At 36.5% G+C, this 26,672-nt stretch overlaps 1 protein-coding gene and 1 long non-coding RNA gene across 3 annotated transcripts in view; both read right to left on the bottom strand.

Annotated features, from left to right (window-relative positions):
* The window catches only part of NPAS3 (neuronal PAS domain protein 3), a 607,366-nt gene that overhangs the window by 135,519 nt on the left and 445,175 nt on the right, over window positions 1-26,672 (bottom strand). The window lies entirely within an intron of this gene.
* On the bottom strand, window positions 523-19,822 carry LOC121673830. The gene is made up of 3 exons (XR_006019325.1): window positions 19,653-19,822; window positions 4,039-4,046; window positions 523-534 (listed from the first exon to the last, which is right to left on the bottom strand). It is a non-coding gene; the product is annotated as an uncharacterized LOC121673830 (long non-coding RNA).

Below are 26,672 nucleotides of genomic sequence, written 5' to 3'. Positions count from 1 at the left end.
ATTTACAATGATGACTTAAAAAAGAAAACATTTTGGGAAGAGCGAAAGCCACTCAATATTTTGATGGTGTTGGTGGCAGGAAACAGAACACTGTTGAACATTAAAATTTAACAATGGTCAAAGCATATTTCTTTTTCATCCATCTTGAGTGAAAACCCCCCAAGATCTGAAGCTCAAACACCATTGGGAAAATTTGAAAAACTGGCTAATTCTGCCATTCATTTATATTGCAAACCATTTGCTTCTTTGATGGAGAAGTTACACTGAAAAATCTGCTGATTCGGCTCTTGCAGACTTTGAGAGTTTTCTTACTTTAGCTCACAGCTAAACATCAAGTTCATTATCAACTGATTAGAGTGACAGTTGGTCAAATAAAAAGCTATTTTATTAAAACCTTGAATTGCAGACATACTGGAAAACTTCACCTGTTGGCAATATGCTGAACAGTGCTAAGAGCTGCCAGTGCTTTTTAAAATTGCCCTCTTAGAGAGTCCAGCACATCTTTAAACAGCTTTCTATGAAAGTTGAATCTGTCTGCTAAGTCTTGGCCTAACACCAGATTAAGTTAGGATCTCAGTGTCTCTTTATAGAAAGATGCCTATGAAATGAGAGGGCTGAGAATCAGGCACACAGGCAACTTCTTTCATGCTACAGTTATGCTAAAGGAAAAAGACAATAATGAGAGACAAAGAGAGATAGGACGGAAGACACAGAAGTGTGAGGAAAAGAAAAGCACAGAGTGCTAATGTTCAATCCCTCACCTTGAATTATGCCTACTTGCCCTCAGTCTTCCCTGTCTGATGGCATCTGGACACCACAGGGTTGCAGAAAATTTAAGGTTTTCTTCTTCATGTGGAGGAGCAGAACACTGCATTGGAAAACATGCCATGACAATAGTTCCTCTCTCAGCTTAAAGAAAGAGTCTTCAAAATGGCTTTGCAGATCTACCCATGATCATGTGAGAAGACAAAACGTTGCCTAAGCATATGCAAAAGAAGCCCATCAAAAAATAAGTCCAAATTGCTTGACCCAAGGTAAGGCAGGAGAAACTATTGATCTTCCCAGTAACCAACAGTGAGGTCTGCAGTTAAAGACAAAAAAGAATTAGTAACCTATAAAGCTCCGCACGAGTGGATGGTGAACACTTTAGATTCCATTCTTCAGTTTGTGATTGTTACTTGTTGCCATTTCAGCCATTAAGTATCCCACAAAAAGTCATGTAGTCAGTTCTTTAGGTTGCATTTTCTTTGATTGTTGATTCCTTCTGCCTTAACTGTTTTGAAAGACTTGAAGAAGATAGCAAGGAGGAATAGACTCACTGATATGAGCATATATTTCCATAAAATACTAATTGATTAACTGAAGAGATCCAACTTTATTCCTCTGCAGTAGTATCTTCAAAGAAGTGTACGTCTTCATTTAAGGAAAGCATGTTTTATCTCTTCAAATGAGTATGGAACTGAGTTATAAGATGTTGGAAACTGCCATTTGCACATACTCTCAAGAACTCAGTTAAGACTCAGCATTAAAATCTGCATTAAAGATCCTCCAGTGTCATTGTATAAACTGTGTTGAGAAAAAACTTGATCACTTTCTTTCACAGTCCACATACCTAGCACTTCTGAGTAAGCAAGCAAAGCAGAGAAGTAGTGACTTATCTTTTTGAAACAAGGCACTAGCCTCACTCCATGGAGAAGTTAAAATGCAAGTGAAACAGATTATTGCAAGAAAAGAATATGTGGTCAACTGGGTTCTGTACCTGGCTTAAGGACAATGAATAATTGCTCACTCAATTCTCTATTTGGTTTTACCACAAGTGTGACACTGAGGAAGAATGTCAAAACATGTATTCATAAGGACGGCAAATAAATATTGCACAGACAAACTTAATTCTAAGACTACCTAACTTTTGAAAGCTTGGTTTTGTTACTTTATTATTCTGATAATGTCTGGTGTTACCTAAGCTTTATATCTGAAGACAGAGGCCTAGACAGATAACCAGACATTGATTGATACCAGTCCTCAGCGGTGTTCTTGGCAACATTGCTGAGAGGCATTTATTTCTTTATTACCATTCATTGCCTGATAGGCCAGCCTGCTTATCAGTCATCCCATGCTCCTTTCCCTTAATTAGAGATCAAATACACCACCACAAATTCCCTCCTTGACCATCCACAGCCACCACTCAGCAGCAATGCCTCAATGTAGAAGGAAAAAGAGTGGATTGGCTGATAAGAGAGAGGCTCAGATCCTGCAATGGTCTTCTTACAGGTTTACCAACCAAGCGCAACAGGAATGAGTGAAGAGATCAAAGACACTGACTGTGGTTGATCAGGACAGGTGTTTGTGGTGATGTTTTCAACAGATGGAGGTTCCTGTGAGAGAAGAAAAGAGACCCAGGTTATACCAGCCAAATGTGATGACTCCTCAACCAGAACCACTGCAATCAGTTACATTTTTCTCCCTGCTGTAAAGTGAAGTGCATGCACACACACAGTTTTATCCATTTGCATCTTAAAGAGAAGAAATGTTATCCCTTTTGAGAAGAAGAGTAGATGTAAAAATAATAAGAGACCTTTACAGCGCCACTTTCATAACAGAATTCTGTTGTTTTGGAGTGATTTATTTCTGAAGAGGAAAAAAATGTAAAGAACTTGGAACACAAAAGTACCTCCTCATCAAGGGTTGTCTATTGTTTCATGAATCACATGTGATGGATGAGATTTATGAATTAGAATCTGCGTCAAAAGATCTACAGCATTCTAAATTAGTTATGGCATCTTCTCGTCTGTGAGCATAAACTTTCAACAAAATATCTATATCACCATCACAGAAGCATGGCCAGCCCAGTTCCTTCATTTCTCTGCAGCACACCCAGACCCTGTCACAGTGTTTGATGAATTCTTGAAGGAATGGGCTTCAGATCAATTAAAATAAACACCACAAGCTGATTTATCAAATCTTTTCTGAATGCTCTCAGAAAATGTCAAAAATCTGATCCATTGACAGAGAAGAGTCAGAGAATCGTGGCAGCCTATGGGATCACAAGACCTTTTCAAAACCATCATAAATCACTACAGAAAACAAATGGGGCACCATGTGATAAGATTTTGTCTGACAGCTTTGCCTCAACAAGACATATATGAGATAAATGGATACCTTTGTCTGTGCCCAATCGTCAGTTTAGAAAGTTCCATCTTGTCAAATTGTAAAATACCCCACATCCAAAATAATATACCTTTTTGGATATCCAATAGCATGATTTAAGAAACCTCTCACTCTATTTCTTTGTTGCAATTTTAAAAGTACTTCTGCAGACAGAAATACTTGAGAAAAGACAGGTAGAAGAACAGGAGGGCTGGCAGATGGACATGTCAAATATTACCTAGCACAGTAGTTCTAGTATTGCAGCCTATTTAAAATAATTAATTTCCTCTTTTAACGCATTGTAAAAACTATCTGAATTACTGTAAAGTAACTTCAGTCACAATAACCTTTGATATTGCTGTGGAGTTGTTCTCTTTCATGCAGATTCTGAACATATTCAAAACAATGAAGTAATATGTAAATATTTCTCAGATATTAGTTGGACTTTTGAAAATGCCTTTGCTAATGAGGTATAAGGTTAGGCAAGTCAACACAAATATTCAGGTATCAGAAAACAAATGGATCTGATGCTGAATTAGGAATATGGGCAGCTATATATTTTGGTGGTTGGAATTCTATTATCAATGCTAATGATAATGATTTGAGCTTGATTTTAATTTGTTAAAGAAACAAATTTTAATGCACTAAAGAAAAAAATGGCATCATTTACAAGTGGTTATGGACACAGAAGATTTTCAAAATTTCAAGCATTTTCAACATTTCAAAATTTGTTAGGAATTGGTATAGTAAAACAACCTGGGTAGTTTCTTTATTTTGGATGTAGTCTCTGTTGCCAGCTTTTAAAACACCAGCTTAGCTTTCCTCAGTATGTATTAAGACTGCAATCATTATCACACAGAGCATGAAGATATACAGAGAATTTGAAAACACAATTGTAGCTAGAGCTTGTGCTTTTTAATGCTGTTTATCCTTTAAGTATTATTTCTGTGCACCTCTAAAATTGCCATACTTTTTGCAGAAGAAAGTTTACAAATTCAAATTCTGAAGAAATTCCATTTTTAAATAAGTATCTTCCTCAGAGATGTATAATGCTTGCTATGTCCAGTTTTCATTTTAGGGAGGAAGCAGAATAAAAATCCCTTTAGAACTTGTTGAAACTATAGTATTGATAATGTACTTAAAGGACTTTGTGATCTTCAAGGTGTCATGAACGAAAAACAGTCTCAAGAGTCCTTCCAGGGGCTCTATCTGGGACTAATAAAATCAGGAGCAGAGAAAAGTTTGAAAATTCTTGTTAACCAAGGCAATGCCTCTTCAAACTCCTTGTGCAAATGAGTGATAATCAGATAAAGACATCAGCACAGCCTCAGTCTTTTCACATCTGATTTCAGACCTTAGTGTGATGAAGGGATGACGTTGGTGTGCTGATGAATGACCTCCCCCACAAGGGCTGTGCAGCAGAGTCTAGGGCCACGCTTTAGCCATTACACTCATTAGAGGCCTTTGACATAACCAGAGAGATGATTAGTCTACATGAGGTCTCCTACAGGAGTTATACTAAATTGATTCTACTTCTTCTTCAATCCCATGTGAAATACATGTTTCAGTATCTGTAAGATCTGGAAGAAAAGGAGTAATGTGAATGCCAATCTATGAATAGGAGAACCAATGGAAGTGGGGAAAGGAAAGCAATCTCAGAAACTAGATGCAATCACAATGTATGGTCTTTCTCCAGTGAAGGATACTTCAGTTATTAAGCTGAATGCACCTCTTTAATGTCTCAGCACTGCTCACATAGAAAATCAGAAGAATTCTTTTCTTTAACCTTTTCTCTCCAAGTGCCTACAGGAAGGAGTTCAATATCCTACCTACTGTAGGTGCTACATGTCTGTGTTTTTCTCATTTTGAGTGCTAAGTAAACTCAACTTTGCTGCCAGCCTTTAAGCTATGACACCATTAACACACCTTTGGTTTCACTAAGCATATATAATGGTATCCATGCACATAAATGTAAAAGAATATTTGTTGTCTCTCTTGAGTAGTAATTTATAGTTTCTCTTAATTGCTGCGTTTGTGCCCCAGTGTTCATATAATAAATGGTGTATTCATTTGTAATTAAAATTTCAGTACTAATACAATGGGGAATAATAAAAATTCACTTCTATTCTGCATCGCTTAAAATATAATTGATTTTATTTATGAAAACCTGTAATCTGGAATTTCCTAAACTTTATACTTTTAATGAAAATATGCAATATATTGATAAAAGAATAGAATATGTATTTGTATTTATCAATCTTGTCTCAATTTCCTCCATCTGCAGAAAAAGTGGCTGGATCACTCTGTGGCCTTCCATTGTTCTTGTAGTTTGCTAACTGCAGAACTATTACTAAACGCAAGGATGTAAGTCAGCAAGTGGAGCACTTAAGCACTTTACCTTATGACAAACTCCTTTATTTCATCTATAACGATGGCTTTGAATTCATGTATATAGTAAAAGTATACCACAGGACTTTTAATTTCAGAACAACATCCCTAAAAGCATTATTCAAACTTTTGAGTGCATGGACTAGTAGTACCTGAGCTTAGGAAAAGCTCTTGGCAAATCCCTGTGAAATTTTTTGACAGATTCATCTTCTAGCCTTTGGAAAAGAGAGGGTGCTCCAGGCAAGATATTTGATTAATGCCACAAAAAATAGTGTTGCTGGCACAGCTGGTATGCTGGGAGAAAAATTCATCACTAACTCTGAAACTGCCATGTAATTTTCTCTCAACAGTTCGTTTCCGTACTTGACAGAAGATTTGCACAGGACAAACTAGCTTGACAGAGGACAAGTCAGCCAGCTGTTGAGGTATCTCTAAACATGACAGATCACTATGTTTTAACTCAGATTAATTCACTTATTACAGGTAGACCTAAATCACTGGTCATTGTCAAACCAGTTGTCACAACTAGCAAATCATGTCAGATTTCTGAATAAAAATATTTCAAATCTTAAACAGTTCTTATAACCTCAGCCTGTCTGCTTTTCACACAGCCAAGTAAAGCATTGCAAAATAACCAATGCTGCTCCAGCAGTATCTGTGTTGTTTTTCTGGTATTTAATAGGACCAGAAGGACTTGGAAATTGAATGCAGATTCTGGTAACTGAGAAAAATGAAAGTATTTCTTCCAAGTTGCTTTCCTGCATCCCACCCCAACTTTTTTGTCTCTTTTTTGTTGTTTTTAAAACATTACCTGCTGCCATAAACTCTTACCCATTTTTGACACTATACTTTCAACAGTAAAAGATATAAAATCCCACAGGACTAATTTTAAATATGTCCAGCATTGGCTTGCCAGAATTATTAGATTGCTGGATTCGAATGAAAAATCACTGTCAAAATGCGATAGCAGAAATGAAGTCCATATTTAGGGCTGCATTTCAATTAGTTTTCTCTAAGTGATTAGATAATAAAATCAGTAATTCAGATATATTCAACAGATTTAAAGGCTACAGAGCCTGAAGCATATTCACAATATCAGAATTATAGACTGTCCCAAATCTGTGCTATTGGATCCAAACCTCGTAGATCATGGGGAGGTTTGGAAAAAATCTGAATGTTGCCAATGGAGCTCAGAGCTAATCAGAAACTTACTTAGTCTAAAACATGCACAGACAGCACAAAACATTTTGCAAACTGAATTCCCTTCTCAGGGTTTTTATAAATGATGCTTATGTTTTCATGGAAATAGGAAGACTGACCTCCCAAAAATTTTTGTCTAAACTCTGAGTGAGAATGCTGGGTCTCAGGAGAAGCAATGAAGTGTGTTATGTGTGCCAAAGAAGTTTTTTGCAAAGAAAAATAAATACATTTTTCATTATTGCTAATTAAATGTGGTTAAGGGCATCTCAAGACCTGATATGTGAGGTTTTCAAGACAAGACTGGATGAAATATCAAATAACCGGGTGTGATCTCATACCTGACCCTACTCTGAGGGTCAGCCAGAGATGTCCCTGAAGTCCTTTCCAGTCTGAATTACCCTGTGATCCTAGCAACATAACTTTCCTTGTTATATTCTTTGTTTGCATATAAAGTGCACAGCTCTCTTCACTGCCTACTCTGTAAGTGTTTATTATATGGTGAAAGTTAACCACATCTCACTATTCTCATTGTACAACATACACAGTGCATTTCTCCTACAAATCTTCAAAAAGTCCAGTAACAAACACAGCTTATACACCTTCCCTCTGCCAATTTATGTAGGATCAGTCCTCTCTGACCAAGTGTCTCCTCTCTGTAAGGTCAGCTACAAAACAATTAGTTACCTTTTACTTATTACTCCCTTCTGGCATGACAGGTAGGTATGCAACACATATTTCAAGAGTGCTAAATACATTTCCTCAGCAGCAAAAGAGGAATTCAACACAGTTTAAACAAACAAAGGATTATATACTTAAAGACATACAAGGAGAAAAATGCAGTAAAGTTATAGGTTCTACAGGGTTTATGCTTACTGATGGGATCTGTAATAGGATTTTAGTTAGAGACACAAAGTTTATATGGGTTTTCTTTAGGGATTGAAACATTTTAGCCTTCTTTCTGTCCAGAGATCCATAGCTTCTGTGCTGGAAATACTTCAGTCTTTCAGAGAACGGAGCCCTCCTTTCTCATAATACTTTATGTACAATTATGCTTATGACAGGTATATTTTATGCTCCAGCATAAAAGTCCTCCTACTTATCTTTTCTAATCATAGCTGAAAACTTGTGTGAAGGCCTTCAAGGGGAAAGGAGTGTCCTCACTCTTTGCTGCTCCTTGACAGTGTTCCAGGAAGGGGTTGGTTATTAGTAGTTTGTATAAACTGATCTGTTCTGGCTTGGGGTTCTCACTTTATTGCTGATAGAAGAAAACCTGGAAAAGTGGATGTGAAAGGACTTGTTAGATAACTTTTTTGGGTGACTTTGGGTATGTATGGACTGGTACTCATGCATATTTTGTTTTGCAGAGTTTCAGATTTCCATCATTCTTGTTATAAAATTATTTCCTTAAGAAATCCTTCACATTTAAAAGGCTGGAGAACCCCAAGCAGATCTCTGGATCACAGACATCCAGATCTTCATATATTTCAGAAACTATAATCCCATATAATCCAATGGGTGAGAACATGGATGCATGTCTTAAAATCCAGCTATGTTACCTGAAAGGCTGCTTCTTCTAGCTGCTTATCTCCCTCCTTACCCTATTCCAGATAAAATTATTCTCCTATCATGCTAGAAAAACAAATGAACTTTTTCTAAAAGATATTTAAGTTACATTAAAGAGAGATGGCAAAAACTTTCCATTGCCTCTGTTCAAGTAACCAAGTATATAGCAAATGAAATTCAGTTGGGAGTGCTCATATCTGTGGTTTGGCTGGTGGGTTGAATTGGGGTAGTTCTGGCAAGATCATGGTGCTGGCAGTCGGTGGAGGTGGCAGCCCATTTAACTGGCACAGTCAAAGGACTGAAGAGGAAATATGTCCACAAATCAAGTGATTCAACAGGCGATTATAACCCACAAGGGATTAACTTTTCTAACTATAACACCCTCAACAATCCTCAGCAGAAAAAGGCTTTATTTTTGTGCTTGGGAAATATATCTTGGGGGCCTATATAACACCAGAAACTGTTCTTTGTCTTTATGCTAAGTGAATCAAGATCTTAATGTTACTTCTCATTACAGTCTCATTCCTTCAATACTGACTAAAGAAAAGAACATTAAAGGCCTAAAGAGAAAAAAAGAAAAAGAAAGAAAGAAGGCAGAGGAAAGTACTGTCTTCAGATATTCTATCTTCTTCTATATTTCCCTGTTTCTCAAACTCCCTCTCTCTTGGAGGCAGAAAGTGAACGAGACTGTGGAACTCCAAAACTAAGGATGGACAGGGGGAAGTGGCACCAAGGTGGAATGACATTGATACAAACAGCACACATAATGAATACATTTTAGCTAAGATATTTGTAGGTATAATGCATAACGTTTTCAACCTATTTAAGAGCTGCTTTATTTCACTCACATATTTTACTATATTTTCATTTTGAAGTTCACAAGACAGCAACCACAGGTAGTTTTGGGTGTTGTTTTTTTTTGGTTTTGTTTTTTTTTTTTTTTTTTACATTAAGGTATCTTCTTAAAACAGATGAACCAAAACCCTCCAAGGAAGAAATCAATTAATTAAAAATTACATAAGAACATCTGCTTGCAAGCTGATCAAACTAGAGAGGTGAAAACAACGTCTGCTCTAGTGGAGGGAAGAAAGATGACAGTTTGGGGTATGGGGAAAAGGCAAAATGTGGGGTAAATGATAAAGAAGCTGCCAGATTCCATGTCTTGAGTCATGTTAAAATGTGAGCTTAAACACAAAGTTCAGTTCAGTGAAGCAGAAGGACAATTCTCTTCCTTAGATGGAAAAAGATCTTTTTTCAGCTGTGGCAGGTGACATATGACTCTTGCAGATGAGCCACTAGCCACTTCAATCCCTATAACTTGAGAAATTCATCAAGGTCCAAGAACACTGACTTGGATTATTCACATGATCTTGATAAACGCTGTAGATACCTGTCATTTAGTATAGCTATGCACAAAAGAACCCAACAGTGTTTAACCAAATGTAATGGTGTTCTGTATAAAAGGACTCAAACAGCACCACAGAACAAATGCCACAGAGCATAACAGGAATGAGCCCTGCTTACATATGATATTTGTTAAATCCTGTGCACTTAATATTCAAAACTAACTTTTTAGAAGAGAAAATTTCATGTATTTGCCATTAATGTATTCTTTGTTAAAGCTTTTAACGTGGTTGTTATTTTCTCTCTAAGTGAACTCATTTAAACATATTCTGACTTTAAAAAGGGAGCATTTTTAGGGTTGATTTTTTTAGAGTTCAGTTTATCAAACCCTTGGGTATGCTGGAAAGAGTAAATTTGCTCACATACATAATTGTTTGCAGGATATTTTCTCATATAAAGACATTATTTCATGTATATATGAGAAGCTTAGTAAAACTCTGTCTCATTGGCTCATAATTTAGCAGGAACAGTGTTTTAACAGCAAGACCTAAAAATACTTTTAAAATGAGAAATGCAATAATGCTGAGCTATTTGACTGCTTCTTAAGTCAAAGGCATTGGAGGCTTTGTTAACCTAGGCATCTCACAGTGTTTCTAGCAAAGTGACATATATCTCCTTTATACACAGGCATCAGATGTGCTTAATTGAAAATAACACAGATTCAGCAGCTGACAGCCCACTGTGTCTGAGACGGGAACATTTTTCCCCATTTTAAACTATTCTCTCTTGCATTCCTCCCCCCCTTTGGGAAGAATGATAACTGATATCATGTTACATTTTTTGAGACAAAACTGCCATTATTTTCATTTAGTTGTGTTACACTTAGTGTTGCATTAGGAAACAGGACCCCCCTAAATGATGAAATAGCATCTCCTGTGTGACAATTTTAGAAGATGTGCCTTGATTTCTGCTGCAAGTGCAGTTATCAGTTCAGAAAGAAATGTTGAAATGAAATGTAGGATGATGCTCTGTAAGTGAAAAGTGGGTACTACCTTTCAGTGCCCTGTGATTCAAAACCTGTGGCTTCTTAAGAGACAGATGAATCTGAACAAAGCTTATGAGTGACTTTCTAGTTTCCATTTAAAATTCTCCATCTCTTGTATGTCAGCAAAAAGTCTCAGGCTTGTCATTGTCACCTGAGAAACAGGGCACTAGCAGACCATTTTTAGTAGACAAGTACTTGTGAGCATCAGACCATTTGTCTACAGTGAGCACAAGTGTGACTTCTCAGCACACCATTTTGCATCCACCTATTTTGTAGTAAGACCCTAAGGATGCCTGAAGAGTGGTATTTATACTGAATAATATAAACATCATATTTTAACATCATATTTTAACATCAGACCCAAGTGAGGCATCTTAGTTCCCTCAGCTGTATCAGTGGATAGAGAGTTAACATCCAAAGACCATAAGGCAGGCTTCTGCTCTTGAGTTAAAGTATCTTCTTGTCTTCTTGACAATCCAACCTCACGCACCTGAAGTTAAATGCCAAAATGTGAAAATGCTAACCCTATTATATGTACAAGAGCATCCACCCAAAAAGTTTGTTGTGAATTGAATAATTTATTTTCTGGATGCCCAAGGAGAAACACTATAGACTGGGAATATTACAATTTGGCAACAGCCATCACAACCATCTTTCTTAACTAAATACCAAGGTATTTTTGAGCTCATGGGTGAGTAATTTATTCTGTTTCATTGCAAAGAGTGTAACAAAAGTTACCAGAAAATCACTACAGATCTAGAATATAGTATTTATGGTCAGATAAAGCCATGTGGAAATGAAACTATTAGGAAAATATGCCAACTGCTCTAAGCTGGAGTAACTCTACTGTATGTCAGTACTCTGGAGACACTTTCCCTTTGCTCAGCAATTTTTCGTGGCTACCTGGCTGACACATTGTTCCATGCAAGGAGGAGCTCCTTATATACCATCAATAACAGCACAGGTGGAGGCAAATGGCTGTTGTAAACAACTCTAAATAGGTCATCCTGGAAAAGACCTGACATGCAAGGAGGAATGCTGGTATAGTATTTAACCAGATTCATTGCGCTTAAAAATTATTTCCTGGTTAGGCATTTAACTTGGTCATGAAAACAGTCAGCAGTCTATGCGTGTTCAGCAGGGCTTTCAAAGTCACTCTTTAAAAAAATTGTTAGGTTTGATTTTTTGATTGAAAGTTTTAAGTATCAACAAGAGAACCTGACAGACAAAATATCAGAGTAAATATTATGTTGATCTCAGACTGGAACCAGTGTTAACATTGCCTGAACACATTAATAATATTTTTTTTCACAGAGGAGAAATGCACTTAAGTATTTCCTTCTTTCTTTTGAGGTATGTCAGAAATCAGATTCTCCTACCAAAATAGAAACTGGCCTGTACTTGCATATTCTCTCACAGCACTGTAGAGACTAACAACAGAAAAACAACATAATGCAAGAAAACAGAAATAAAATAATTAAAAAAAAAAAATTAAGCAAACCCTAAAGGATATAAACCCAAAGAGAAATAAATGAGAACAAAAGAGAAAAAGAAAATTATACTAAATTTTGGTGTCCGTTCCTGTCCAAGAAAAGAACTAAAAAATATTGAAATTCGTCAAAATGTACGCATATCTAATGGGATGCATAAGCTACTATACAAGAGGGAGCTGAAATGGACTCCAACCACAATAGATGAAGTTCAGTTTTCTAATGCTTGAATAGAATCTCTGAGTGATTAATATGTCTTTTTACTCACTTTTGGGCTAATAGTATAGCATTCTCCTTCTGTGTGTTAAGGTAGTTCCATGGTACTTGCCGTGATAGTAAGTGCATGCTTTGTAATTGGGACAATTTTGTTATGGGCAGATGGTAGTGTGAATCTAAAGCCCACCTTTATAATGTATTGCATTTCATTCATCTCCTTTGCCAAAAGACTGCAATGTCTAGTCATGGCCAAACGATGTATATTTAAGCTTTGATATGTTGAGCAATACCAACAGAAGGTCGAGTTCCTAAATTGCAAGCTATGTTGCCTCTTCAAAAAGGCTCATTAGTAATTCGAAGATGTTTTAAACTGTAGACTACAATCTGACTGACTGGTCACCTGTTGTCCCTAATTCATGCCAATTTTTATCCTTGACTGATAAATTCAGGTATTTTTAGAGTTCTACAGTTTTAATATACATGCTAGAGGGATCCTTGACATCTAAGTTTTATACTCCCCAAAAATTTCCCCAGAATTTTTGTTCTAAGTTTTCATTTCATAGTGTTTAAACTGTAAGCTCTCAGAAGCTTTGTGTTGCTTTGTATTCACCCAACATCTGGCACAACTGACCTGCTTCTTGGTCAATAATGACACAGTAAACATGATTATGACTATTACCTTGGTTTTATTTAATTACAAACTTGCAGCTTTTCACATCACTAGTGTATTAAAGTGTTTTGTAGGCACCCTGAAATTGTTTCTGAACTTCTGATTGCACTTTTGTGTGGCTGCATGGTTATGATATTTAGCCCTATAAGAAGAAAATGCTTATATTTTTTTAAAAAATCAAGAGAATATGATCAGAATTAAGTAGTAGGAAAAAGCTGTATTCACAAAACAACACTCAAAATGTTGCTATTTCAGCCAGCCTCAGTGGATAACTACATTGAGGGATAAACCAGAAAACAGTCTTTTTCCCCTTTCTCCAGCCCATCCCAGGAGCAGCTAGTAACATCCCTACAGAAATGTTCTGATGACTTTAAAATTTTTAGTTCTGAGACTGACAAAATATGTCCTTTGTACATCTACTGAATGACTGTCTGCCAGAATAGTCCTCTTACCTTTACTCTTAACTCTCCTTCACCTTTGTGATAGCTCTTGGCAATTTGCATAATAAGAAAATGTATAAATATGTAAAAATGTTTCTAATATGCCCTCTGATAAAATAAAAGCATTTTATTATGGAGAAGCAAGACAAAAAATAATAATTACAATACTCGATAATAGAAAAAATAGTGCAAAACTAACCCACGATCATTCACTATCCATAGCTGAAAGCCACATGAAAAATATTCTACAATCACCCATAGAATTTTTCCTCTTTTAGCAACAGCAGTTTTATTCTTCAGAAAGTGTTAGCTTTCTCTTAGCTAGTGCATTTGCAACCAAAGGAAAAACAAGAACTAGGATCACTTAAGCGGGCAGTGAGAAATCAAAGACCTTCATTGCTGATTTGAAAGTCATGAACACCTTTTTCACACCCAAAACCAGCTCTGTGTGCTAGATGAAACACTTATTTTTGAGCCCTGGACCTGACTGGCTCAAACATGACAGCCAACTTCAGTACTTTATTCAGTATATATACAAGGGAGTAACTTATCCAGTGTGACTTTACCCGGGGTACACAGTTCTTCCTTAGCCTCTTTGCAACCCATTCTTCCCAACTGAGCCAACCCAAATAGTGAATTATTAGGAAATATACTGACTAAATAACTGTTTGGCTTGAACTTTCTTTCTATTTCCCCATAAAATGTTGTATTTCTTTTCCTATTTCTCATTATATTTTGTGTTACTGCTCTTCATCCTTTTTATCTTCACATTGGTTGTTGCTACCCTTGTACTTCTTCATTGCTCTGGTTGCATTTAAGGGCCTTCCCAAGAGAATAAATGGGATAAGATTTGTCATTTTAGATATATTTCTTTTCTCCATTTACTTAACATGTACCTACAGGAATATGAAAGCGGATGGACCCTAATCTGAGAATCAGGTCAACTGTATACTGTAAAGGAAACAAAGTCTTCAAGTTAGTAAAGCATATATTACAGACTTAGGAAGAATGGACTAAACATTCCACTGTGCTGGTATTTTATTCAGCCATTATTAATTGTCTTCAATAATTGGACACCTTTAAGCAGTGTTGACTGAATGTGCGATGAGCTAGTCTCAGCTAACTCTTGTATCATATGGAGACTAGATTAGGCTTTTCAATAATCGCTGTTTCTAAATGGCAAACAAAAGGTATTCTGTATTGCCCCTGTGTCCTTTATGAGTTCCATAAATAACTAATTAACCTCTGCAACAAAAGTCGGCGTTAAAACAGGAGGCAGTTTCTTTGTACAAACGATGGGCAGCTCAGAAAAGATCTGAGCAACACAAAGCTTACACTCTCCTTTTTTGCAGTGTTCTCCACAGAAATTAAATGCTTATTGACTCCACATTAATATCCATTTAGTAATCTGCCATTTTTGTTTGTTTTAATATAACACGCAGTTTTACAGTAGAAAGGAATTATGCAGTTTAGAAGTATGAATATTAAAAAAGGATATAATTAAATCTGTAGCCTGAAACCTCTGTCTAAAGCTATAATGACAAATTTAGTCCATATTTATTATGGTGCACAAGGGACTTTAACTAGATCATTAGTTTATATGCCTTACTCAGTAGCGAAGTTCTAAAACTTCACATTTTGCATATTATTACATTATTCATTTTTCCAACTAGGCATAAAATATGGCTTCCCAAGAGTACAATACCTAATTCTTCAAAATATCCAAAGATAGCAATAAAATGATTAAATTACAACTCTTACATCTGTTCTTCTTGTTTGATTATAAATTAAAATGTTCAAAACCAGAAGAAAACAACACAGGTAACAGATATATTTAACCTACGTATCTTCTCAGAATTAAAAAATTTACCCAACTCTATCCCTGCAATTACAAGTGCTGTTGGCTTATCCCGTTTTCCACAGGTTGCTGTGTCTCTCTTTGAGAGGTCATGAAATACAGTATAATTTGATGATAGATTTAAAAATCACTGACTCTGACTGATAACATGGATTAGGTGCTGTGAACTCACCATCACAGTTACTGAGAAAGGCTGATCAAAGGACTCAATGAGATTTCTGTGTGCATGAACACAGTGGTTTAAAACACCCATAAAATGTTATGCCTGTCAGGAGAAAAATATAAAATGCTATTCTAAACCACTACCCATCATTGCAAAATGCTGCTTGGTGTTTTCTTTATCAATTACACATTAACAAATCTTTAATCCAATGATGGAAATGCACCAGTGCAGGTGACACTGACAAATTATCCTTGGCAGTCTCTGAACTCATAACACATTTCAAAGAAGACTACCTTGATATAAAATGCATGAACTATTAAATCACAATGCCTACTGAGAAATTTGATTTTAGGGAGCATTATTAGGGAAATGGTTATTTACAGAAAAATTTATATTTGAGAAAAATAAATATATTTTAAACTCTATTATTTCACTCACCTGGATGTGGTTTGTTTCCTAAAATCCTGAAATTCATAAAAATAAATATCTAAAGAAATTTTTTAAACTACTGTGGTCATAATGGCACTGAAGCAGCATTATGCAGCCAGGCATTACTGGTTTCTGTGGATAAATTAGGGGAGCGGAAGTTACGAATGAGTGCTCCTTGAACGCTTCTGAACCAATTGAGTTTTCATCACATTGAGATACCATACTAGGTTTCCAGTTTTCATCTGTCTTGAATGGCTGTATTTACTCTAGATGAAGATTACTCCGTAGGTTCCCTTGACATATGCCTTCCAGATACATTTTATGCCATTATCGAAAACATCTTTCTTTCTTTATATCATGACTGCTTCAGATGCAAATAGAAACATGGGAAATAAAGAACTGCATGACTTTGAATGATCAAACTTCCAGTTACTGAGCTGAACCTATGTAAGTCAACTTACAAAATGCCCCCCTAAAGATTTACCTTGCTGCTTTCAAAAAATAATATTAGAGCTGATAATGGGCGCAAAATAAATCTAAATGATGCTTCCATTAAATTGAGAGGGAGGAATAAAAAATTGGATGAAGAAAGAATTTACAAGAATTTGAAAACTCTCATGTGGAAGAGGGTTTTTTGATAAATACTCCTGTTTACAAGATGACTTTTGATTTATGTACTAATATGTTAAAAATCTATCTTGTTCATTCAATCTGCAAGGGGAGAAAAGAGAAAGGGGAAAAATAAAAGAAACTGACTTCATTACATGGTGTCCCTCGATAAATAAAAACTCGATCTGGCCTCTGTCCACTGCTGTTCTAAATGAGCCCAGTCAGTCTGGCCCATGTTTTTTCATTTCATTTTCTCTAGCCAAATGACTACCATCTGCTGTCACAAAGCTGTCACACAATCAGTAATGGAAGTTTTCTAAGGAATGTAATGGCTGAAGTATGAATATACGACATTCCAGCTCCTATCTAGCAGGGTGAGAACAGCAACCCATTTGAAAAGAAACAGCAGTAGCGTTCTCCCCTTCTCAGCAAGTGCATTGTAATACAAATCTTTATTTGGACTCAAGACGTTGACAGGTCAATTGAACAGAATAAGTCTAGTTTATGATGCAGTTGTCAGAAGTGGTTAAAGCAGGAGTCTGTTTACCAGCGCTCTGAGATATTCCAACAATTTTTCTTGCAAACCAGCACCTTGAGGTTAATTACTTTACCAATTTGAGTAAATGGCAAGCCATATTCCCATCTGTCTCCATTAGTTCCCCACTATTTCTCAATTTACGATGACTGGGGTCAAGGCTGTGGTACAAAAGAAGAGCTAATAAAGCATGAATGGAGCAATTTTCTGTTTATACAAATGTGGTAGCTGCAGCATAAATACGGAAGAGACATTTTAGAAATGCATATTCTTTGCCTTGAAAACTTTGGGTACTAACTGTATTTAGAGAGGTAAAAAACAAACACTAGCAATGAATTGTTTCCATACTTATTTATCCTTGATAAAACCTGCTATGTGCTATGCAGCACTGTAATGCCCAGTTGCACCTTGGCACAGGAATTAGAAAAGTTCTGAAAAGCCTACAGCAGGTGATCTCTACTAAGCTCGCTAATTCACCAAAGGCAAGCTGCCTGAGAAAGAAAAAAGAAAAATCTCTTTATTTTGGTACCAAAATGCAGCATTACCGAAGCTTTTCTTCCTCAAGTAAACATTTCTTGCTATCTATATAGGATTTAGTGCTGGAATCCCTTAAAAGCTCTTTAGCAGTATGACTGATTTAAGAGCATCTCAAGGGATAAATACCTGTTTTATTTCTGTTTGTTCATTAAAATGCTGTGAAAGTTTACTCCTGTATTAGAAAGCATAGAATTTCTCTTCTTTCTTGGTTTTAAATTCAGCCATACAGTTATATTCTATTAAAAATACTTAATTCCTATAACCAATACCTTAGAAAAATAATTCAAGGAAAACCTCCACCAATTTTCACAAACTGTTAATGAATATGCTAGTTTGATAAATTCTGCCTAATCTACTTTGTCTAAACAGTGGCAGTCTAAAAACAGAAGATAATATTTTGGCCATTTGCCACAAATGGCAGAATTACTCATTAATTAAACACTACAATAAAATAAATTTTGTTGCAAATGAGGCATAAAGCACGTATTTTCCCACAAATGATTCAAAATAGAATGGAGGTAATAATGTTCTATTGCTCTTTGTGTAGTGTAAAAATTTTAATCCATGACATATCCATCAGAAGCCACAGAAACCCATTAATGTGAACCAAATCACTAAGTCCATATACATATTAATTCCTGTAACACAGTCTAGAGAATAACGTATTTTTAAATTAACTACATTTATCCCTAAGATCAGATCAAAAGCCAACCAGTAAAGATGACAGCAGAACAGTCAAAGAACAAAATTGACTATCAACTCTTCTGATTTCTTAAGTCATAAAGTAAGGGTTGCATTTATAATATACTTCTATTCTTCACACAGTTCACATTGTCAGTTTTTCTCATTATATACTTTCTATTTTACAAAATATTCTTCTGTTGGTAGTGTGGATTCTAAATAATAATGTTGTTCTGACACTAAGGAAAAACAAAACCAAACACCTAAAGATGATTGGGAAAGCAGAGAAGGGGAAAAGGTGGTTCATTCTGTAGTAATTTGGATATCATATTCCTGGTTTATGATATAACAAAAAACAAAATCATGAGAGAATTTAAACCAATGAACAGTCTGTCTTCGACCTATCAATAAAATCCAGATGGACTTTTCCAGAGAAGTCCTTCCTCAATAGAAACTTTTCCTGTTTCCGCTGGATAATTTCAACAACCTTCCTGATTAGAATGATTATGATAACACTTTTTTTTTTTTTTTTTTAAATATATGTATTTCTTACAGTGGTTCTACCCAATTTGGACCTTGTAATTACAAAGAATTTTTAAACTACTTCTTTCTGTGTCCACCAAGAAATAATAAGTCAAATGCATATATTAACCATGCCAAATTCATATATTGTGAAAATTTGGTGGAATTGTTATTTTTACTCAGTAGTTGCTGTAATTAACATAATTCCTTGGACCTTTTTTCCTGTTATCCTCTATTAAGAATACATGAATGATGGACATGATATCAAAACCAGATGTTCATTACAAGTAGACTGTAGTAGCAAGTACAAGTAAAATGCGCTCAATACTAATAGCAAACTTTATAATATACCACTTCATTTGCAACTTAATAGTAAAGTTTCGGTGACCTCAAACAAACCAGTTAGTCTTTCAAACAGTGAGCAGAACAGTTTTAGTTTATTTATGTGGAACAAAAGTTCAGAATCATCTCCTTACATGAAAAATACTGTTGATGACATTCTGCAAGGATCAAGTTATTCTGAATAGTTGTTCTATAGTAATAACTAATATGTTATGTGTGTTTCTGGTCAACATACTCTGGAATAGAAGTCATTTAAGCCACCTAATGCACTTTAACTGCAAAATAAGATTTTTCATATGAAGAGCTAGTTCAGAAGAGCTAAGCGATTTTACCTTATTTGAGTTCATTCCCCTTGCAAGCACATCCCTGCTCACTATGATTTGTCTGTTTTCAGCTACCAAAAAGTTTTATTAAGTCAGAAAAGGACCATGATTGCGAGAACGATCGGCTCCCAGTCGACCCTGAAACTGTACAGGATCTGCTGCTCCAGCTGGATCCCTACAAAACTATGGGGCCTGATGGGATTCATCTAAGAATCCTCAAAGAGCTGGCTGATGTCATCACAAAACCTCTCTCAATGATTTTTGAGTGGTCTTGGGAATCTGGAGAGGTCCCAGCTGACTGGAACCTGGTGAATGGAGGGCAAGAAGGAGGAGCTCAGAAACTACAGGCCTGTCAGTCTCACTTCAGTGCCTGATAAAGTTATGGAGAAGATTATTCTGGGAGCCATTGAAAAACACCTGAAAGACAACACAGTCACTGGTGACAGCCACCATGGCTTCGTGAGAGGAAAGTCCTGCTTGTCACACCTGATTTCCTTTTATGACTGGGTAACCCACCCAGCTGATCAGGGAAGCCAGTTGATATATTTCTTTTGGATTTCAGTAAAGCTTTCAATACCGTCTGTCACAGAATCCTTCTGGACAAAATGTCCAGCACACAGCTGGATAAACACATCATGGGATGGGTGAGCAGCTGGCTCATGGGTTGGGCACGAAGGGTTGCAGTGAATGAGGTGACATCAGACTGTCACTAGTGGGGTTCCACAGGGCTCCATCCTCAGCCCTGTGCTCTTCAACATCTTCATAAATGATTTGGACTCAGGACTAGAAAGGATACTGAGCAAGTCTGCACAAAGTACAAAACTGGGAGGGGGTGTTGTCACCCTCAAGGCCTCCAGGGGAGGCCCTGCAGAGTGACCTTGACAAGCTAGAGGGCTGGGAAATCACCAACCATACAAAGTTAAACAAGGGGAAGTGCTGGATTCTGCACCTAGCATAGGCGACCCTGGCTGTACAAATAGACTGGGAAATGAGATGCTGGAGAGCAGTGCCATGGAAAGGGACCTGGGGGTCCTGGTCAATGGCAAGTTGAACATGAGTGAGCAGTGCCCTGGCAGCCAGGAGGGCCAAGCGTGTCCTGGGGGGCATCAGGCACAGCATCACCAGCCGGGCAAGGGAGGGGATTGTTGTGCTCTGCTCTGCACTGGGGCAGCCTCACCTTGAGTCTGGTGTGCAGTTTTGGGTGCCACAATAAAAAAAAAGGCATTAAGCTATTAGAGAGCATTCAAAGAAGGGCAACAAAGGTGGTGAAGGGCCTGGAGGGGAAGCCGTATGGGGAGCAGCTGAGGTCACTTGTTCTGTTCAGCCTGGAGAAGAGGAGGCTGAGGGGAGACCTCACTGCAGTTACAACTTCCTTGTGAGGGGAAGAGGAGGGGCAGGCACTGATCTCTCCTCTGTGGGGACCAGTGACAGGACCCAAGGGAATGGCCTACAGCTGTGTCAGGGGAGGTTTAGGTTGGATATTAGAAAAAGGCTTTTCACCCAGAGGGTTGTTGTGCATTGGAAGAGGCTCCCCAGAGAAGTGACAGAGTTCAAGAAGCATTTGGACAATACTCTCAGGCACACAGTGTTACTCTTGGGGATGGTGCTGTTCAGGGCCAGGAGCAGGACCTGATGGTCCTTATGGGTCCCTTCCAACTCAGCCATTCTGTGCTTTTGTGCTTCTGTAATCTTGCTGACTGAATTCACTGAAGAGAACATGACAGTTAAACTCTTAAGAGCTCAAAGTGGGTGTCCTGGTCTTGTAATGTGTGCTAAGCATAACTGGGAGAAATTCAGAAAAATAATTCCTTTTAAGACCTGAGGTTGAATCTCAAAAGGGAATATGTAAAAAGTCACCCTCTTATTCTCTATGTCACCCAGACTCCTCAGCATTTCAATTTTTAATCACTTTTTTACCCCTGCGTTTCAGTGGATGAAGCCACAGAACAGAGGGTTTTATATGTTTATCAAAAATGTTCTGGAATGTGGGAAGCCACTGGAAACCCTTTGGGTTACACTGTTTAATCATCTAACTAAAAAAATAGCTGGTACCAATATATGGGAATATCACAGGGTAGCATTAAACAGTTGGAAATTGCTCATATCAATTTAATTAATAAAATCACGATACAGTAACTGAAGTGAAACATGAGTTAGCATTTCAAAAACCAGCAAGCTCCTATGGCAAAGATTAATTATATCCACCAAGAGAGATGAAAAAAATAACAGTTCAATGATATACAAGTTTCAATAAAGAACAATTTTCAAAAAGTCTTACAAAAATATAGGAATATCTTAGGTATTCAAATCATACCTGATTTCATCTACCACAATTTCTTCTACAGGATGAAATGGAAACCACCTTAAAGCAATATAAGGGTTGACTTCAATTTCTAAATTGCAACATATATCTGCTTTATAGAGCATTTTTACAGCAGCCTCACAATAAGACAAACATGGTTTGTAACTTTCACACTCACTACACAAAAAAACGGAAGCCCTGGCTTTATATTTAAAACCCTAATTACATGATGGGGAGAAGCCCATGATTTCTGAGAAAGCACTCGAAGACAATTTATAAGAAGAGTAACAAAATAATGCAGAAGTGCACAAAGGCTTTATTAAGAAAACAGTTGGTGTTCAAAGCGCTGACTTCTCCTATACTTCAAATTTGTTTCTGAATCTTGAGCTACCACTGCTTTAAGCAAAAGATGCAGCTTTGTCAAATGATAAAGCAACAAGACATATTACCCTGCTTCTGTTATGAAATTCCTAACAAAAAAACCCCAAGGATTTCTCACTTTTGCACATGTTGTATCTCCCAAACTGTCCTAAGACATTCTTACTATTCTTGCAGAGGATTTGCTCAAATTTGTAAATTACTTCTGTGTGCTTTGTCAAGACAGAAATGTCAGCTTTGCTGCTCTTTGTGGCAGATGTTTGGGCATGCTTTCAGTTCCTTATTGCCCTAGCTGTAAAAAGAATGAATGCAACTAGTAAATGGAATAATTTCCTCTCAGATTTGCTTTGCTTATGGTATCTGTTCTATAAAACATCTTAGGCACAATCAGATTTTAACACTTTTCTCAAAAACACCCCCAAAACCAAAACAACAAAAAACCAATTGAATAACAGGCTTCATATGAATACAAGGAAAGTTTGTTTGCAATCTGGTAGCACTTTGGACTGTAGAAGTTATGATGGCACCAGTAAAGGAAGGTAAGGAAGCCACCAGTAAAAAAAGGTGAAACAGCTTCAAATGTCAAAACTTTGTAGAACTAACTCAACATGACACTATTTCTCTCTTTCATCTTATGAACCATGTTAGGAGAAAATGGACTCAAAATAGAAGAATGAAGAGATATTACAAAAAAATGAAAAAGAAAGAAAACATCTGTTACCACTTCTCTGCTTTTCTAGATTGGATCCTAAATCTTGAGGTGTTAAGATTTGATAAATACCTTGATACTGAGATCATTCTCAGGACTTTGGCTGGGCTTATACCCATTGAATGAGCACGCCCCAACAACTCTTGGTGAAACAGCTTCTTGCTGGGTATCACCACCTGTTCAGTATTTCTTATAAGTAAATAAGTGGGTTTCCTCTTAGTAGTAATAATTTTGCATGTTGAACTTCTGGAAGATCCTATCCTAGATAGACAAAATAACTTTTAACCTTTCAGTTCATATTAAACAGGAGATTCAGCAGTCCACGTGAAGTTTCAAGACATTCATTTATATTCAGTAGCTCACTGCAAACAGAATCACTGTTCCTAAGCATTTCGGACAGGAGCAGTTTTTAGAGATAGAGCTACTGGGTCCATTAGGGTAAATGCCTTTTTTTACTTCCTAAATTTTCTTATTACACTTGGAATAATGTGACATGAGAATAATCATTGACTTTTTCTCCCTTTGTGGAGCCAAACACAGATATCTGAATCTGAGCATGTTTCTTGATGAGCAGGTCAGTGAGAGAAATTATGAGCTGAAGAACTGCACTGACCGCTAAACCACTCATATAATTAACAAAATTAAAGCTGTTTAGGTACTGAGTAGTGCCCCAAGTACTCTGGTTTTTCAGCCAAGGCCTCCACTGTTTTACTTAAGTCTATTCCCAAAAACAGAAAGTTAGTTGGTTTAGCTGTTGTTCCTACCTCCATTTCAGCATGTGTTTGAGGAACTCAGAAAAGAAGGTAAGGAAACACAACATATCCACTACATAAGGACATTTGCCTGGCCACGGATGAGAAGCTGTATGGTAAAGAACCGAGGTGATGTGTTTCAGGGGCAAAAATTTCATCTATTCCTACGTCATCACAGTTATTTCGGTATCAGTATGTGATAGATGAGGTAAGCATCCTTGAAATCATTAAATTAGAATCTCAAACGCTACCATGCTTATATTTCCTGCTTTCATTTTGGAATGCTTGCAAAGAACAAAATTTTCCAGTGATTTCTGGTTAAAACGTCTCAGAGTCTGAAATGGTAATTTTTAAGAGAAAGAAAAAATCCTTTAATAGATTACTGCTTAAGGTCTCTTCTAGTTAAGTAATTCATCAGAAGTTACTGCATCCCAGCTATGCTGGTTTTTTACTACTCTAAGTAAGGGGTGATGAACTGAACGAAGTGCCTTCTGAAAAAGTAAACTGCATACTCTTTGTATTCCCTATATATAATAGAAAGTGCAGACTGTATCTTAAGATATGGCAGACCATTTCCTACAGGCAAGTAAGGTGCTTATCTGATGTTAAAATGACATAATTTTTCTTTCCATGGCTAGACTGCGGGATGTAATCCAAACTCTAAACTGGCAGTGGGAGTGGGTGGCGGGGGTGGGGGGGGAATGGAATGTGGCTAGTAATTCTGATTTCACAGCTGAGCAATAAAATCTCCTGTAGGTTAGTTCCCATGAAAGAACTAATAAGGACACTTGTTTTCAATCACAGATGCTTTCTGCTCAGTTCTATTCTGAAGTGCTTTATTCAGAGTTTCCCAATCAATATTTTGACTTTGAGAGGCAGAGCTATTAGAGGTTATTTAGTTGGAGATCTGGAATGCCAGGTCTCGAGCCAGGCAGTCCTCCTCTACGGTTTGTCAAAGAAGGTAAGAGGAAAATAAAAGAGCAGATGCAAAGAAACAGTGTACATTCCCATCCTAACATAATCTTATTTTCTGTTATTTCATCCTTTGCTAAACATATTTTATAGATTAGAAAACATGCAAACCCAAAGCACTGGAGAAACAGCATGGAGAATATGGTCATAGAATCATAACTTTTCTCTAAAATGAGAAATGGTATTCTGGCTATTGAGTCCTGAAATGCCACTTCCCCTGTCCTGGGATGAAACTCTTAGCAAACTAAAATATATTCCTTTGTCTACTATATAGAATGATTAGTTAGGTAAGTCACAATTTGGATTTTTGCAGCAGGCTAGGAGGAAAATATAGTAGGAGGGGAATATGAGTGTATATATATATATATATATATATATATAAATCGCTTTCTTTAGGTATGATAATGGATTTTTAGGTATCTTAAAAAAGAATATAACTTCAATTCCAATCTGTAAAATTATTTTAACATGACTTATGAATACCTCAAAATTTATTTCAAACAGCAGTTTAGTTTTGCTTCTCCTACCAAAAAGTTCTACCAAACACAAACATAGGGTGAGAGAATACACTGTCTCACCCCCATACAAAAATGACAAATGAAGACTAGAATTCTTTACAATTCAAATACTTAAGAGAACTTTATTAAACAATGTTTCTCACTTGGATTCCTAATCACAGTGGATGACTGCACTCTTGTAATCTGTTTTCTGTCCACAGTATGCAGCTATCTCTTTTGGGAAGATTAAGTGCATGGCAGCTTTATTTTGTTGGATATTCTTCATTTTGGCTACAAATCCTTATAGAAATTCTGCTTAATGTACTTTATATCCTAATTGATTTTATTTCATATGCCTTTGTTTTTAGGATTATTATTGCTTATTAGCAGCAGTTCTTTGCCTTCCAAATGCTGATTTTCCTAACATATCTTATTTACTAGAAGAACAAACAAAGAAAAAAAGTCTGTGGTTTGACTCTGCTTATGCCTTGAAGCCAGAAGTTACTGAGAATCATCAGTTTAGCAATCATACATCCGTCTTTTTGCAGCTTCCACTATCACAGGCAGCAATCTAAAGACTTTTTATATAAATGAAATAAGAAAAGCAAAATTTCTGTGTTACTCCAGATGTTTGTTTTGCATTAATATAATTTTACATTAGTGCTTGTTACTATTTTCACTTCATTCTTTTGGTATTGATCATCTGCTTTTGATCTCACACACTGAGTTAGGACACTTTTTTTCACTATGTTCAGGGTGAAGCTTTCATGCAAGCTATTTTTTACGACTGCTTGCTATCAACGTAGAAGCCAAACTGAGGAGACTCTGGTTATTTATTTGATAAGAATGGAAATAAAGATTGAATGAGCACAGAACAACATTTTATTTTACAATCAAAAAGATCCTTCTACACCTTGAGAGGGGAAGCAAAATAGCAGATAATTTTTAAGAACTGTTTTTAAAAGTAATAGAAGGTTAAGTAGTAGATACTGAATGGTAACAGATGATATTTTCATTAAACTGGCCTATTTCAAACATTTACTTCTTTGTTTTTTTAATAGCTGTTAAGGCAGTATTTTGTGGTTTGGTACATATTAATTCTTTTGTACTATAGACTGCAAATTTCTGTTAAAAGTTAAGGTGATTTTGCTTTTATTTTAGAACTAAGTTACCTGTATACACCAAATGGAAACTCTACAGTTGTCCAATTTACTTTCTCTCTCGATTCAAAGTGTGTGTTTTTGTGTTGCAAACTGTAACTCCCAATTCCTTTTGGCCAACTCCATATGCATCTGACTGATTATTTGTTTAGTAGCACTCAGCACACTGAACAGGGCAGGTTTATTCTGCTGACGACTTTATTACCCATCTGCCGCAAAGTGTGGCTGTGATATAATTCATTCTATTTACCCTAAAACAACAACAACAACAACAACAACATAATCACTTCTCATGGCTATGCAGTGTTATGAGTGGGAAAAATAATTTGATGCTTCATCTTTCAATGTCTTTTGATTGTACGCAGGGAAAAATTATGTAGATATAATCCTTTCATTAGAA

This window comes from Corvus kubaryi, unplaced genomic scaffold (assembly GCF_017639235.1).
Source record: "Corvus kubaryi isolate FWS band 111438036 unplaced genomic scaffold, C.kubaryi_AGA036_p1.0 66, whole genome shotgun sequence".
Classification (NCBI taxonomy): domain Eukaryota; kingdom Metazoa; phylum Chordata; class Aves; order Passeriformes; family Corvidae; genus Corvus; species Corvus kubaryi.
This window is presented reverse-complemented; position numbering and strand designations above follow the sequence as displayed.